Source organism: Heptranchias perlo, chromosome 5, assembly GCF_035084215.1.
Source record: "Heptranchias perlo isolate sHepPer1 chromosome 5, sHepPer1.hap1, whole genome shotgun sequence".
Taxonomy (NCBI): domain Eukaryota; kingdom Metazoa; phylum Chordata; class Chondrichthyes; order Hexanchiformes; family Hexanchidae; genus Heptranchias; species Heptranchias perlo.
This window is the reverse complement of record NC_090329.1, coordinates 87941342-87959351: the sequence shown is the minus strand read 5'-3', so window position 1 is coordinate 87959351 and position 18010 is coordinate 87941342. Positions and strand designations below refer to the sequence as shown.

General features: G+C 43.8%; 1 protein-coding gene across 1 annotated transcript in view; it reads right to left on the bottom strand.

The window, feature by feature from the left end:
• The window catches only part of LOC137322176 (PC3-like endoprotease variant B), a 633356-nt gene that overhangs the window by 39435 nt on the left and 575911 nt on the right, over positions 1-18010 (bottom strand). The gene's annotated exons all lie outside the window — the stretch shown is intronic.

Genomic DNA, 18010 nt, shown 5'->3' with positions numbered 1-18010 from the left:
ATGGGAGTGGGGAGAGATGGGGTTGAGAACACGAAGGGAGTGGGGAGGGAGGGGGTTACGATCACGAAGGGAGGTGGGGAGGGAGGGGGTAGTGATCACGAATGGGAGTGGGGAGAGATGGGGTTGAGAACACGAAGGGAGTGGGGAGGGAGGGGGTTACGATCACGAAGGGAGGTGGGGAGGGAGGGGGTAGTGATCACGAATGGGAGTGGGGAGAGATGGGGTTGAGAACACGAAGGGAGTGGGGAGGGAGGGGGTTACGATCATGAAGGGAGGTGGGGAGGGAGGGGGTAGTGATCACGAAGGGAGTGGGGAGGGAGGGGGTAGTGATCACGAAGGGCGGTGGGGAGGGAGGGGGTAGTGATCGCGAAGGGAGTGGGGAGGGGGTTGCATTCACGAATGGGAGTGGGGAGAGATGGGGTTGAGAACACGACGGGAGTGGGGAGGGAGGGGGTTACAATCACGAATGGGAGTGGGGAGGGAAGGGGTTGAGATCACGAAGGGAGTGGGGAGGGAGGGGGTTGCAATCACGAATGGGAGTGGGGAGGGAGGGGGTTGAGATCACGAATGGGAGTGGGGAGGGAGGGGATTGAGATCATGAATGGGAGTGGGGAGGGGGGGGGTTGAGATCACAAAGGGAGTGGGGAGGGAGGGGGTTGAGATCATGAAGGGGAGTGGGGAGGGGGTTGCAATCACAAAGGGGGGTGAGGAGAGAGGGGGTTGAGATCACGAAGGGAGTGGGGAGGGAGGGGGTTGAGATCACGAAGGGGAGTGGGGAGGGAGGGGATTGAGATCATGAATGGGAGTGGGGAGGGGGTTGAGATCACGAAGGGAATGGGGAGGGAGGGAGTTGCAATCACGAAGGGGAGTGGGGATGGGGAGCCCGAGGCAGCAGAAGCCAACATTATTCTTATGGCGTCCGGATGAACATTCTTGCTCCTCCTGGCCCCACAGGATTTCTTCTGCTGTACCACCACGTTTTACTAAGTATCCACGCCGAACACTCTGCTCAGTAGGCAGTCGTGTCCAACATAGGACCCCAATTTCCATACATTAATGAGGCTTCCACCTGATTCAAGAGGGCACCTCGGTCATCAGTGGAAGGCCCCGGGAAAAATGGCAGCAGAGCGGGAACGGGGCAGTAAGTCCACCATCTCCATTTGAACTCCATTACTGCACAGTTTCTGTCGGAAGGGAGTTAAAATCTCCCCCGGTGTTTTCCAGTAAAACCCCACCATCTCTCTCCTGTGTTGCTTGCTGTATTTTTTCCAGTTTATTTGGTACTCTGAAATGAAAGGTCCTGTAATCTGCCATTGAACGTGTGGCAGGGCAGCACTTCCACCTTCCCAATAGCCTCGACGCTGACCCCTTTCGAAATCATGGGGTCGGCTAATTTTAATATTGCTAATTGGAAGAAAGATACAAACCAGCAAATGGTGAGTTACATGAGAGAGGCCCAGAAAATACTTGGGGGAGGAGGTGGAGGAAGCACTTCTAAAGGCGTAGCTGCTGGATTTAAAGCTGAACTGCTCTGAAAGCAGAGCCCACAGGCAGCAAGCTGAAGACATGGCTCCGACAGAAATAAGTAAGAAGAGAGCCTCAAACATCTCGGTAAGTGACATAAATATTCTTCTAACTGAAATTAAGCATAGAAATACTGGGAGTGGGAGGCAAGAGACCTGCCAATACATCAGTCAGGATCATGTGGAAGGAGGTGACACATGTGATGAGTGGCAACTCTCCAACCCCCAGGAATCCTCTCTAGTGCTTGAAGACGTTTAATGACTTCATAAGCTCAATAAAAGTAAGAATGATGGCAGCAAGCTGCCATTCATCTATGTTTTAAACTTTACAAACTATAGACTGGTATTTACCTTAAAAGCGCAGTAACAGATACTAGAGTAAACCCTGTGAACTAAATGAACTGTACAAACTCCTTCATGTGGAACGATTACATTATATTGCTGGAGTATCCTGCAATGCATGCAAGTCCTTTAAAGAATCATTTACTCTAAGGGAACTCCGTAACAGAAGTGTTATGAATTCTCCAATAGTTGTCAAATAAACTAGTCGGTGAGTGAAAGCGATAATCATTCTGTTCTCATGCAGGAAACAAAATTGCACATTAGTTGTAGGAATGAGAAGCTACAGGAGGAGAAAGCGCCGATATTCATCTATTAACCCAGCAGGAGGAGGCAATTGATTCTGGGATCATACTTGGCTGAGGCGATAGGGGAAGGAGACATGGGAGATCCTATATTCAAAGTTGGTTTGTTCAGAACAAGTGCTAATGTTCAAAAATCCTAAAAAAATTCAGTTTTCTGACATTCATACTCTTAGGTCGTCCTTATACGAGCAGAACAGTTAGGAAACAGGGGTTAGCAGGAAACTCAAAGCATTTCTCTGTCTTTTTCTCTCCACAGAAGCTGGAAAAACAGAAGTAGGAATTCCCCTCACCGTCATTCACCCTCTTGCTTGCACTCACCAGGCCAGAAGGAGTTATTTGGGGTGGGATGGTGAGGGGGGGCGGTGGTTGGAGACATAGATAATTCAGAGGAGGCACAGCATCAGAGAGGGCTTTTGAAAAATACAATGCAGCCTGGAGCAAGTGGCAGCTGCAGGCATTTCTGCTTACATCCCACAGATTGCAAAGGCCTGGAGGCAAGTCATCATCTCCAACGTGCAGGCTTTGACTGGAGGCATTCGGGCCTTGGGTGATGGAATGGAAACAACAACACCTACTGGATTCTGAGATCTCCAGGACACCATTTCAGAGGGTTTGTAGAATATTCAGAATGCTTTCTCCCATGGAGTAAGGGATATTATTATTCCATAAGGTCTTTTTCCTGCAGATCAGTGGCAACCGATATCCTGATCCATTTTCTAGTCGGAAAATAGGAAATAACACCATGGATTCTGCCTTCCCTCAGGACAGCAGCATGCGAGCGTTTTGCAATTACATAGTAACAGGTTAAAAATTCGATAACCACCCAGTAAAAGTCGTCACGTTGATCTTAAAATTAGAACTAAGCTTGTTAAAAGAGAATTCAGAATTATCTTTATGCACAAAAGGTTGTGAAAGTGTGGAATGCATTGCCCCAGAAGGCCAGAGATGCAAAATCATTCAAGGTGTTTAAAGAGAGATAGATACTTACTTGGGAAGGAAGGTTATTAACAGATAGAGAGAATGGCAGGAAATTTGAATTAAGAAGGGCCCACCACATGGCTAACAAAATAACCGAGCAGGCTGAATGGGCCAAATAACATATTCTTGCCTCTAAGTGTTCCAGACAGGCAAGTAAAACCTCTCAATGGTCTTTTAGGTCAGTGCATTCCACATTCTCACAATCCTTTGTGCAAAAATAAATCTGAATTTTCTTTTAATAGGCTTAGTTCTAATTTTAAGATTGTTTTGGATTCTCCTACTGGGAGGAAGAAACTTTCTGTATCTATTCAGCCAATTCCCTTCGTTATTTTAAACATTTCAATCATCTCTCCCCTCAGCCTTCTCTTCTCTAGAGAATAGAACCATAGCAGTTCACATCACAGAAAGAGGCCATTCAGCCCAGTGTTTCTCTGCCAGCTCTTTGATAGAGCAATCCAAAACTAGTCCCACTGCCCTGCTGTCTTCACATAACCCTGTACTTTCATCTACTTCAGATGTTTATCGACTCAATGTTACACAATGCCATCCATTTCTTTCAGAGACGCTGACAGATCTATTTTAGAACTGTTCAATGGTTTGGATGGTGCGGCAATTGTAACATTCAGTTGCACGTCATAAGAACTGCCTTCACTTCCTCTCTGTCACTATCACATTCTTTAGTTTGAGTTTTATTAGTGACGACTGAAAACATAGGTTTAGTAAATAGGGTCATAGGAATTGCTAGACGAGAAAAGACCACGGTCCATCTAGTTTGCCTTCTACCATCCTGATAGTCACAAAATGTAATGATAATGGAGTTGTTGACTAATCATAGCAATCAATCTCTATCAATTAGTCTACAACAGGCCCAGAAATGACATGAAGAAAACCTCAGCAGTGGAGAGCTTTGGGAACCATAGGTCCAAAGTTACCTTCTTCCTCCCAAGCATGCTACACTTACCATGTCATGTCTCAAATTACTTGCGGTTATAGTCCAACAGCTTTATTTGAAATCACAAGCTTTCGGAGCTTTGCTCCTTCGTCAGGTGAAGTGAAGAGATGCATATAGGCACAGCATATATAGTCAGAGAACAATGCCTGGTGATTACAGATAATCTTTCTAACTGCCCTTTATCACAGCTGTAATCCCAAAATGTTATTTTCTGAAAGAAATCTACCTAATTTGCATTTGAATTAATCAATATTATCTGCTTCCACTGTCTCCCTAGATTGACCACTTGCTTATTGAAATATCATTCCGCAGATTAGTTTTGAATTTACCACCTTCAAGCACAGGTCATGTTCTCTGGTTCTACTCCTCTGGACAAGGTGAAATAGCTTGTCATGGTTTATATTTTCTAGTCCCTTAAGAATCCTAACCACAGTAATCATATCACCTCTCAACCTTCTCTTTTCCAGTGAGAACATGCCCAATTTACATAATCGTTCCTCATAATCCAATCTCTCCATCCCTCAATCATTTTGGTTGATAAATAATCCCAGAATTTATTTAAGTTATGGAGAGAGCAGATAATTCACTCGCACCTGCAGAAACAGCTTATTTTTCTATTTACAAACTAAATGTCAGGATCGCACTACTGACAAGATATTTCACCTGTGTTATCATTGCAGCCAGATTTTGTTAATGTAGTGTGAGAATATGTACTGACTGTTACCTCTCAGTAGTTCCTGGTGTGCAGCTGGGACGGGGTAGGGAATTGCAGTGAGGTGTTTGTCTGTGGGCAGCAGCTGAATAGTGGAGATGAGTAACTTTTCTGGAGCTTTGCTTGATTGCCTTTGGGGTTCAGGGAATATTTATGTGAAACTTTCCCTCAGATGATTAAATAAGTTCTGTAGATTTCATTATAAATTAAACTATAAAAAATCTGTGGCAGGAGTGGGCCTGATGGGCCAAATGTCTTTCTCATGTTCCACGTTGTCATATGTTTTTAATCAAGTGTGGTTTATCATCTGATAAATCTACAGTGATGTCAAAATGGTTAATCCTTCAGCGAGGATGCTATCGTTCGTTCACTACATAGGTATAAGTTTACTACTGTAGCGTCTGCTGGCATCGGACAAAAACAGAACAAAACTTCCCCTACCACTCCTTCATTGCCTCAATGAGCTTACGTCATGAATGTTGGAGTCTTGTAGGCCAAGAAACTTCCTGGTTCGATAATCAATCTTTGCCGAGCTGGCTAATTTCAGCTAGGATGATAGTTGTGGTGTTACAATTGACCTCAACATCCCGAGAAAATTCGACAGGGTTTATTCTCTTGGACACTATCTAGTGACTCCGACTAGAAAAATATGTTTGGAGGTTGGTGATAACTGGATGAGTCTCGGCTGTGATGCCACCTTCCAGACAAACACTCATTGTTAAGGCTAACGTCAATAATAGCCACTTGGACCAGACACTGAGCAGTGCCTGTGGAACCGTATCCCAGGAAAGAGGACAGAAAATTGGCTGAGAAGAAAAATGACCCCCATCAACTTGACATTGTATATAAAATACAAAATGTATCGAGGGGAATAATGTTGAGGCTGAAACCTCATCTCTGGATTTAGATGACAGTTGCAAATCATTATTCCTCACTGGTTTATCCTGTTAGTGAGATAAGCATCTTTATTTCACTTCTGGGTATCCATTACTCTCTGTTTAATACTCAAGTTCATACATGGTCTGAGTATCTAGTATGTTTCACCGTTACAAATACTGGTAAGTAACCAAAAGTTGGCATGTTCCCCAGATAAATATAACAACAACATGATGCATTGTCTATGTAACAAGTATTCAAACAGGGTTTGTCTTGTCTGATATCTGTGTTACACAACACTAATGCAGTCAGTTTCACACTGTTATCTTTGTAAAACCATTCCAAGCATGCAGATTCTGTCCTTATCATACTACAATATTTGTGACAAATTTACACCAATAGCAGAAAAAAGCAGCATGATAATCACAGCATATAGCTGCCAAAATTCAGTCTATTTTGCTGCACTGTCTACGCCAAGAACAACTCAAGGTGGTGGTCTGGCAGTGAAGACATTTTGTCTAACACACTGCTCCAGAATCCATCCACATCATGAAATCACTTCATGAAACACATTGAAACTGCCCTATACCCATCTACCGAAGTGAGTCTGAGTCTTCTGGTCAGTAAATGATGTGCCAGATTAAACTTGCATGCATAGTGTTGTCCTGCAAATCACAACACACACTTGTGGATGAGAAGACAACAGAGGTCATCTTTGCGCACAGTAGTGCCGAGTTTCAGAGGAAGGAAGCTCGACCAGTTGTGTGCAGCCACAACTACCTACTAACACCAGTAAGGCAATATTATTTAATGCACCTTACTTACGATGGCCAGCTTAGTAAAACATGGAAAATGAGTGCCAATCACCACTCTAAAATTACTGGGGTGAGTATAAAGAAGACCACCTCAAATGGTTCCATGCTGTGCTACTGCAGTGTCACTTGTAGCTGGAGTCCCAATATTGCAATGAGCTGATTGTGGGAATGTTTGTGTCTCAAAATAGATCACGCTTATAAAGGGCATTCATAAAGTTTAACTTATTATGGTTTACAACTGGATTTATGTGAACTGAAATTAAGTCTATTTTATTGTCTATTCTTACAGAATTCTGCATCTATTTTATTATTTTTCTGGTTTTCTACAAGATAAGAATACAGCATAAAGTGGAATCTGTGGTTGAACTGTTAAAACTAGAAACCACTTTGAGATTCTTATGAATGTGATCGAACCATAGTTTTACCATAAAAAAGACTGGAATCTACAAATGGTAAGTGTGTGCATGAAGTGCATGTGCGTGTGCAATGGGGCCGATGTGGAACAGATGACCCAACCATGTAAAACCTGCCCGATTTTTATCCCATACTCAATTACCAGGTGCTGACGGTGAAAGTTACCTGTAATGAATACGAATTTGTGGAGCTTCTTGAGCATCCTTCCTAATATTGTTGTCAGTAACTGGCTGACATGAAGATCTATTTAGTCAGAATTAATGCCTGGAACTAGTATGAATTGTATGAGTTGTAAGAATAACAAATTAGGTGAAAAGCATTTCTTTTGTAATAAGGCTAGGTGTATGCAGGACTGACAGCCTGTTTTCAATGTGTACATATAGAGAAGCCTGCAGGACACTGTTGGTTTGATCCTGTCTTTTCACGTCTCGGATGGTTTAAATCCAGCCCCGATGGCTAGGATAAAAATGCTCTCTCTGCCCGTTATAGGAGTGCCACATGAAATGAGTGTGAGTTGTCTCAATCCAGTTCCTAGTGGGCATAGCCTCCCATACAAAACTGCCCCTACCTGGATTGTAATAAATTGTCAATTTCATGTAGAGGCCACAGAATGACAAGTGTGGGAAACCAAGGAATGTCATATTGGTACAACATAGATGGCTTGTGGGTAAGGAACATTCTTGGGGCAGAGTAACGGCAGGTTTACTCTACATCTAACTGTGATATACCTGACCTAAGAACACTGGGTGCCTGAAATGGAAAGTGTTCCATTCTCCAACATTAACGTCTCTCAGCAAAGTATTGCGGATGCTGGAAATCTGAAATAAAACAGAAAATGGTGGAGAAGCTCAGCAAGTCAGGCAGCATCTGTGGAGAAAGAAACAGAGTTAACATTTCAGGATGAGGACCTTTCGTCAGAACTGGAAGATGTTATAAGAGTTAAAGTTTTTGAGCAAGTACAGAGCCGGGGATAGGGGTGGAGGAGAGGGGAGGAAAGAACAAAAGGGAAGGTCTGTGATAGGGTAGAGGGCACGAGTGATTAAATGACAAAAGGGATGATGGTGCAAGGCAAGGAAGGTGGTAATGGGACAGGTTAAGAAACGAAAGATTGATCAGGAGTAGCTGTAAATGGCAGCAACAGAACCATTACCAGCACTAGCTGACCGAAAAAATGGGAGCAGTGATTATGATCTGAAGTTATTGAAATCAATGTTGAGTCCAGAAGGTTGTAGAGTGCCTAAATGAAAGATGAGGTGCTGTTCCTCGAGCTTACATTGAGCTTCATTGGAACAGTATAAGAGACTGAGGACAGAGAGGTCAGAGTAAGAGTGGGAAGGGGAATTAAAATGGCAAGCGACCAGCAGGTCAGGGTCACGCTTGTGGACAGTGCGGAGGTGTTCAGCAAAGTGATCACCCAGCCTGCGATTGGTCTCCCCACTGTAGAGGAGACCACATTGTGTGCAGCAGATACAGTATACTAAATTAAAAGAAGTACAAGTAAGCTGCTGTTTCACCTGGAAGGAGTGTTTGGGGGCCTGGATGGTGGGAAGGGAGGAGATGAAGGGGCAGGTGTTGCTTCCCCTGCGTCCGCCCGGGAAGGTGGCATGGGGAGGAGAGCGGGTGTTGGGGATGAGGGAAGAGTGGACCAGGGTATTGCGGAGGGAGGATCCCTTCGGAATACTGAAAGTTGAGGGGAGGGAAGGATGTGTTTGGTGGTGGGATCTTGCTGGAGGTGGCTGAAATGGTGGAGGATGATACGTTGAATGTGGAGGCTGGTGGGGTGGAAAGTGAGGACAAGGGTGACCCTATCATGGTTCTCGGAGGGAAGGGAAGGGGTGAGGGCAGAAGTGCGGGAAATAGGACGGACACGGTCAACCACAATGGAGGGGAATCCTTGGTTGAGGAAAAAGGAGGACATATTGGAAGCACTGGTGTGGACGGTGGTATCGTCAGAACAGATGCGACGGAGACGGAGAAACTGGGTGAAGGGAATAGAGTCCTTCCAGGAAGTGGGGTGGGAGGAAGTGTAATCAAGGTAGCTGTGGGAGTCGGTGGGTTTATATTCGATATTGGTTGACAACCTTTCACCAGAAATGGAGATAAAGAAGTCGAGGAAGGGAAGGGAAGAATCGGAGATGGACCATATGAAGACGAGGGAAGGGTGGAAATTGGAAGCAAAGTTGATGAAATTTGATGAAACCGAACTAGAAAATTTCATCAACTTTGCTTCCAATTTCCACCCTTCCCTCACCTTCACATGGTCCATCTCCAACTCATACTGCAGTTATACAGGGCCTTGGTGAGACAACACCTGGAGTATTTTGTGCAGTTTTGGTCTCCTTACCTAAGAAAAGATATATTTGCCATCGAGGGAGTGCAGCGAAGGTTCACCAGGCTGATTCCTGGGATGGCAGGACTGTGTATGAGGAGAGATTCAGTTGACTAGGCCTGTATTCACTCAAGTTTAGAAGAATGAGAGGGATCTCATTGAAACGTATACAATTCTGACAGGGCTGTACAGACTGGATGCAGGGAGGATGTTTCCCCTGGCTGGGGGGTCTAGAACAAGGGGTCACAGTCTCAGGATATGAGGTAGGACAATTAGGACTGAGATGAGGAGAAATTTCTTCACTCAGAGGGTGGTGAACCTGTGGAATTCTCTCCCGCAGAAGGCTGTGGAGGCCAAGTCACTGAATATATTTAAGAAGCAGATAGATAGATTTCTAGACACAAAAGGCATAAGGGGTATGGGGAGAGAGCGGGAATATGGTATTGAGATAGAGGATCAGCCATGATCATATTGAATGGCGGAGCAGGCTCGAAGAGCCGAATGGCCTACTCCTGCTCCTATTTTCTATGTTTCTTCCCTTCCCTTCCTCGACTTCTCTATCTCCATTTCTGGGGATAGGCTGTGAACCAATTTCTATTATAAACCCACCGACTCCCACAGCTACCTTGATTGCACTTCCTCCCACCCTGCTTCCTGTCAGAATCTCTTCCCTTCTCCTAGTTTCTCCGTCTCCGTCGCATCTGTTTTGACGATACCACCTTCCGCACCAGTGCTTCCGATATGTCTTCCTTTTTCCTCAACCGAGGATTCCCCTCCATTGTAGTTGACAGGGCCCTTGACCTTGTCGGTCCCATTTACCTCACTTCTGCCCTCACCTCTTCCCTTCCCTCCCAGAATCATGATAGGGTCACCCTGTCCTCACCTTCCACTCCACCAGCCTCCACATTCAACGTATCATCCTCCGCCATTTCTGCCACCGCCAGCGCGATCCCACCACCAAACACATTTTCCTCTCCCCTCCCCTTTCAGCATTCAGAAGGGATCCTCCCTCCGCGACACCCTGGTCCACCCTTCCATCACCCCTAACACCCGCTTTCCTCCCCACAGCACCTTCCCGGGCGGGCAGAAGATGCAACACCTGCCCTTTCACCTCCTCCCTTCCCACCATCCAAGGCCCCAAATGCTCCTTCCAGGTGAAATAGCAATTTACTTGTACTTCTTTCAATTTAGTATTCTGTGTCTGCTGCACACGATGCAGTCTCCTCTACATTGGGGAGACTAAACACAGATTGGGTGATCACTTTACTGAACACCTCCGCTCAGTCCACAAGCGTGACCCTGACCTGCCGGTCGCTTGCCATTTTAATTCCCCTTCCCACTCCTACTCTCACCTCTCTGTCCGCGGCCTCTTACTCTGTTCCAATGAAGCTCAATGTAAGCTCGAGGAACAGCACCTCATCTTTCATTTAGGCAATTTACAACCTTCTGGACTCAACATTGATTTCAATAACTTCAGATCATAACCACTGCTCCCATTTTTTCGGTCAGCTAGCACTGGTAGTGGTTCTGCTGCTGCCATTTACAGCTACTCCTGATCAACCTTTTGTTTCTTAACCTGTCTCATGACCACCTTCCTTGCCTTGCACCATCAACCCTTTTGTCAGTTAATCACTCGTGCCCTCCACCCTTTTACAGACCTTTCGTTTTGTTCTTTCCTCCCCTCCCTCCCCCACTTTCCCTGGCTCTGTACTTTCTCAAAAACTTTAACTCTTTTAACATCTTCCAGTTCTGACAAAAGGTCTTCGACCTGAAATGTTAACTCTGTTTCTTTCTCCACAGATGCTGCCTGACTTGCTGAGCTTCTCCAGCATTTTCTGTTTTTATTAACACCTCTCAACTTGATGAGGAAAAAGTTTAAAATGAGGTAATCAGCGAGCAATTTACTTACGTTGGCAATGTTATTCTTCATTCTTATCCTGACCAACAGAAATTGAAGAGCTCTCAGTAGAGCTGGTTGCAGAGAGCTTCAGAAAGCATTCTTTGCTCACTCAGAGTCAGCAATAAATACATTCTTGTGGTTTTTTTCCCCATTTTATCAAATTATTCATAACGGTGAAAGGTTTTTGAATTGTGGAGGAAAATCTGTTATCTTATTAAAGAAATCTGCATATGTAAATTAATTTTAATTAGCACAATTATTAACATGTTATCTCTAATAACATAAAGCTCTAAGTTTTAGAAAGATAGGCATTATGGTTGTTGAGTTCTGGATGAAACTCTATTTTCAAAGTAGCCCAATTAGGCAATGCAAATTAGGCATTATTAACATAATTGATTAATATACTAAAAGCACAGAAATTATATATTTGCAAATTTATGAAAATAAAATTTATGGCTTTCAGGTTATAAGGAAAAATCTTTTTTCTAATTAACCTGATTTGCATAGGCAAAGTAAAAATTGTACACACCATAAAAGATATCAGAATGACAGGATAAATTTAATAGTGGAAGCACAATCACAGGGTCCAGAAAGTCTGCTTTAAACACCAGAATTTTATATATTGTGTTAACTGCTATTCACCACTATTCAGCATGTGTGCTTAAGTTCTATTGCACAGTGGAATCAGATACATGGAGAATTAATACAATATATTAGTGGATCAGATGGCAACAAGACTGATTATTGACAGCCCAATAAAGCTACCATTGCCATTGTTACCTGATAGGAGCAAAAAGTTTCTGAAATTGCAATTCGGGAAAATCAGCACTAGATTAATTTTTTTGAGAACCAGCTCCACACAAACTCAAATCTGTTTTGATAGGGTCAATGTTAATATCGCTGTATACATTTAGATGACTGTAAGTCTAGTTGTGTATATGTATATATTTATGATGTGGAGATGCCGGTGATGGACTGGGGTTGACAATTGTAAACAATTTTACAACACCAAGTTATAGTCCAGCAATTTTATTTTAAATTCACAAGCTTTCGGAGGCTACCTCCTTCCTCAGGTGAACGATGTGGAAAAAAAATGTTTACAATTGTATATATTTATGTTCTTGGTATAATTTAAAGCCTATCGTAGGTTTTGTCCTGGGCCAAGTAACCTTATGATGGCCAACAGGGGCTATCTTATCTGGACTATTACTACTGCTCTTTGTTCTTCACATTCAGACTGATGGGAGTGTGTGTTGTAGCCCTGCTTCTGAACAGCGTTTGCATCCAATGAAGCTCGATACGGGGAGCGCATGTTCAGTGAATTAGCTCTGAATACAGTGCCCCTTTAAAGAGTTTAAAAATACTATTCAACATTTGAGGTAAAATTGAATATTGAAGAGGAACGATTTCCCTGTATGTTATTTATAGAAAAATTGTAAACATGCTCTTTACACATGCATTTATGATTTTGTTATAAATAGCTAATGGTGGAAATCTTCCCCTAAAGGAGCTATGTGGAACTTGTTCTAGACAACAAGCACAATTTAAAAGCCACATTTTGTGGATGTGATAGGTCAGAGCTGAAGACTATCTGGAGCAATTATAAAACGAATTCAGTCTGTGTAACTTTCAGTCCTGAATGTTCTTTGCGGTTTTTAAAGTTGGTCTAATTTAATACAACAGCTCCAAAAACAATTTTCTGAACATTTCCAATGCTGAAATTCATGACACAGAATACAAAATGAACTGTAAAGAACTAAATATCACATTAATATTCACAGCCACCAATTACGGGAGGGTGTAATTACAGCGTGACAAATTTACGTAGGTAGTTTCCATCACAAATGTGGACACAGGAATTTATAATGGAACAAGTTGACAGGAAGTGCATGCAGGCATAAGATTTTTAATGAAGATATAGATAGATAATATCAAATATTAAATAAAAACAATAATGGAATGTATGACTTTAAAATGGGGACAAAATTATGCCTGCATGCCCTACTCCGATTATTATCTGACCTATATCCCTGCTTCATCTGAAGAGTACACTAATGGGGGATTTTAACTGGGAGGGGGTTTTAAGCAGATGAGAGGGTGGGGCGAGCCTCATCCTCATTAACTCTTGGGCCTATTTACATCCCACCGGCCAGCTGCCTGCCTGAAAAGGGTGTAAAACGGCAGCTGGGCAGCTGCCAGCAGGCAAGATTGGGTGGCCCCAGGCCTCAGATTGGTCTTGGGTTGGGGGGGGGGTGTCTTCCGCAGGGTCTCTCAGGTTGTGGTGGGGGTCTGGGGCAGCAGAAGGCCCAGATTTTTCTTGTGGGGCCTGAAGAAGCACTCCTGCTCCTCCTGGCTCCACTTAAGAAGTGTTTAATAATTACAGGGCCTCTTCTTCCCCCAGACCAGGTTTCAATGAATGAGATGGCCTTGGCAGTTAAAATGCCATCGGGGTCCGAATGACATTATAGAAGCCTGATATGCATGTATTAATGAGGCTCCTGCCTGACTCAGGCAGGCGCCTCAGCTGCCTGTAAAAAGGTGGCGGCGGGCAGGAATGAGTAGGACTGGAGCAATACATTTTCAGAGGCAAAGTTAACTGCACAATTGCCCGATTCCAACCAGGAGGGGTGGGGTTAAAATCGCCTCCTTTTCCTTGACTCCCTGTGTGCAACATCACAGGAAATTGACTGGTTTTATTTCATTTTGTGGGAAATGCATTTTAGCACCTGGTCAATTTCTTCTTATTGAGAAGTGCTGACAGAGTAATCAGTATTTTTAATAATTATTAGAAACTAAAAGTTTACTGTTGTGTTTGCCCTGGATTAAGCAATTGATGACAAGTAAGGCTGGTAATCAGGAATGTCCATGGATGTCACCATTATGACAACTGGCCCTTGCCGAAGGCAGATTGTCTGTTGTATAGTAGATGAGGAATCATAGAAAGTTACGGCACAGAGGAGGCCATTCGGCCCACCGTGTCCATGCCAGCTGAAAAAGAGTTATCCAGCTTAATCCCACTTTCCAGCACTTGGTCCGTGGCCCTGTAGGCACTTTAAGTGCACATCCAAGTACTTTTTAAATGAGTTGAGGGTTTCTGCCTCTACCACCCCTTCAGGCAGTGAGTTCCAGACCCCCGCCACCCTCTGGGTGAAAATAAATTCTCCTCAGCTCCCCTCTAATCCTTCCACCAATTACTTTAAATCTATGCCCCCTGGTCACTGACCCCTCTGCTAAGGGAAATAGGTCCTCCCTAGCCACTTTATCTAGGCCCCTCATAATTTTATATACCTCAATTAAATCTCCCCTCAGCCCCCTTTGTTCCAAAGAAAACAACCCCAGCCTATCCAATCATCCCTCATAGCTAAAATTCTCCAGTCCTGGCAACATCTTCATAAATCTCCTCTGCACCCTCTCTAGTGCAATTATATCTTTCCTGTAATGCGGTGACCAGAACTGTACACAGTGCTCAAGCTGTGGCCTAACCAATGTTTTATACAGTTCTAGCACAACCTTCCTGCTCTTATATTCTATGCCTCGGCTAATAAAGTAAAGTATCCCGTATGCCTTTTTAATCACCTTATCTACCTGTCCTGCTACCTTCAGTGATCAGTGGACATGCACTCCAAGGTCCCTCTATTCCTCTACACCTCTCAGTATCCTCCCATTTATTGTGTACTCCTTTGTCTTGTTTGCCTTCCCCAAATGCATTACCTCACACTTCTCCGGATTGAATTCCATTTGCCACTTTTCTGCCCACCTGACCAGTCCATTGATATCTTCCTGCAGTCTACAGCTTTCCTCCTCACTATCTACCACACGGCCAATTTTTGTATCATCTGCAAACTTCTTGATCAAGCCCCCCACATTCAAGTCCAAATCATTAACATATACCACAAAAAGCAAGGGACCTAGTACTGAGCCTTGCGGGACCCCACTGGAAACAGCCTTCCAGTTGCAAAAACACCCGTCAACCATTACCCTTTGCTTCCTGCCACTGAGCCATGGAACTCAGTGGGTTGGGATAACCACTGCTGGGAGGAGTTTGGGTGTGAAAAGTTGGGCTCAGTTCCTGCCATCATGGGCCACAGAGAGGTAAATAGTCTTTCTTCAATGACAGCAAAGTCCTAAGACAGGGCTAATTATGTGGTGTATAAGACATGAATTGTCCTTCATGGTTCAAAACTCCTAGGCGTGCAGCGTTCAGGCCTATGTGCAAGTTCTATAACCAAACTGTGAAGTGGATTTGTGACCGGAAGAAGAACCGACTGCAGTGAGTAAGGGTTCCAGCATACACTGACCTGTCACTGAAAGGAAGTCAGCCTCACAGCAAGCATATCTCTTTGCCAAACCCCATCATATGAGCAACTGGATTAAGGATTTGATGATGGATAAGGCTGGTACATGGCATTAGATTTGTCTAGCACGTCAAGCTGGCTGGAAAGCTGTTCTTTGTAGCTCCTTTCACCATGCTGCAGTTAGATGTCCATCATTTGGTTAAAGACGAAATTCAGAGGCTTGGGACAACAAATGCTGGCAGGCACTACCTGGAGGCCAGTTATAAGAACACTTGTTCACATATCCAGGGTTCAGTTCCCATCAAGTTTGGGTTCCAGAGATACTAGCAGCTGTGGCTGCAAATCTACACTTTCTAAATGGTGGCACCGCCATTTGTTGCTGTATGGTGGGTGTCCATACAATGGCCAGGAGGTTGGCGGCAATGCAATCACACTTTTTTTTGCTGCTCACTCTGCCACTCATGAGGAGCTCCTTATATCCGCTTTCCATCTGTCAATTTTCTAATAACCAACTACTGAGTATGTTCCTTGGGTGGGAAAATAATTTGGATATTTCTGGGTTCAAGTTGGCTTCGAGATAGTCAAGGAAGATTGAAGCTGAGTCAACCCTTTGCGTTTGGGTAGTGATAGCTGAGCCAGTAGGCAATTCAGGGCACGTTGATGATTGATGTTTAGTGCTGGTATTTCAAAGGAATTTTGTACCTTCTGGGCAAGCTTTTTATTTAACATTTCATCGCACACACATTAATGTCGAAGAATCAGCTAACACAACAGTGGTAATGATACTGTGATATTAGGAGTAACAATGTTACTATAATATTATTTTATGAACATAAACAGGAGGGAAATTCAACTTCCACCCAAAATGGGCACGAAGGCAGTGGAGCGGTCATGCTTGCCCACCCAGAGCAGGTGACAGGAGCCCCGAACTATATTGGGGCTCAGGCTACAATTAAATGCTGCCAGCGAGCTGCTGGTGCTAAATGGGCATCCTGCTACAGCTTGTTGGTTGTAGGAGGATGGGCGATCTACTGGCTTCCACGCTGAGCTGGCAAGCAGGTAGGGTCTGGGGGTGGGGGGGGAGGTGCGGGGAGATGATCACATGGATGGGAGTGGAGGAGGATGGGGGAGCCTCAAATGGGCCGGCAGCAGGCCGGAGTTTCTTTGTGGGCCCAGGAGGAGCAGGAGTGCTCCTTCTAGTCACACAATAATAAAAATGAAAAATTACCTGGGTTATTTTCTGAGCAGCCTCCAGCTGTCCTTTTAAGGACCACTGCTTAAGCCTTCCAATGCCTGGTACAAATGGGCAGAGCATCTGTGGCATATGCTCTGCCCATTTGTTCCTCCAATCGGGGTCCTACAACTGGTTTGCCCGATTTGTATATGTAAGCAGCCTTATGCTTGTTGTAGTTGGGCAGGCTGCTTGCCCATTTATGAGCCCGCCTGAAAATTGCTTCAGGTGGGCCTTGGGCGTCAGTCAGGGGGAAGCTTTGAAATCTGTTTTTGTATACACGTGTGTGTGTGCGTGTGTGTGTGTGTGTGTGTACGTGCTTGTAAGTAAATATATAAAATATCCTTTATAAATATGTCTCCAATTGTGGGGTACAACAGAAAAAGTAATTCCCTTTTAAATTTAAGTTCCATCTCATCGGATACTTTGATATATCTGCTTATTTGGAAACCAGTTGATCAAATAGGTCAGCAAAGTTTATAAACCGATAGATCGACAACCACCTAGAACAGAGTGAGTTGAAATATTCAAAAACTAGATGCAGAATATCTAATTTAACAGGGGAAAGTGCCAAGGCAAGAGGGAGTCCGACAGACAGTTTGAGCAGGCCCTCAGCATGGACCTAAATGAAAGGACAAGTTAGGTAGCCTGCATGGCCGGTTCACATTATTTCCTTTATACGGTCCTCTGTTATTGATGAGCCCATTTGTTCAAATTTTTTTAAAAAATCTTGTGCTGTTCTGAATAAAGGTACAGTGCTACAAATGCAAAAAAAAAATCAAATTCCTTGAAAATAGTGAGGTGATAGAATTCGAGAGGTTTCTGACACAATGTTATGACTGTTATATTAAAGTTTAATAACTTGGTTAACAGCCGACTGGCTTGCCTGGGACCATATAGCAAAACAGAAAGAGAGGTGAAGGACAAGAAAGTGCATTAAACATTAAATACTTGTGCCTGAATCTCTCATCTATTTCTGTTAAGCTTTCACTGTTTAGATTTTATATGGTTTAATGTCAGAAGGAAACTAAATTAGCATGAATACAATTTATCTTCATACTTAAAGCAGAAGTATTGAAGATATGGAACTGAACTCTTACAAACTGCTGATGCTGTGTTTAGGTTACCTTCCTGTTATCGATGTTGATGCTAATTCCAGGGCTGAGGGCAATGTTGAATGATGCAAGGCTAGAAGTCAATTTTATTTGGCATTCCAAACTGGAAATTAGTTTGGCATGTACAGATTTAGAATTTCAATTTAAATAGATTCATAGAATCTTTCAGCACAGAGGAGGCCATACGTCCCATCGGGCCTATGGCGGCTCTTTGAAAGAGCTATCC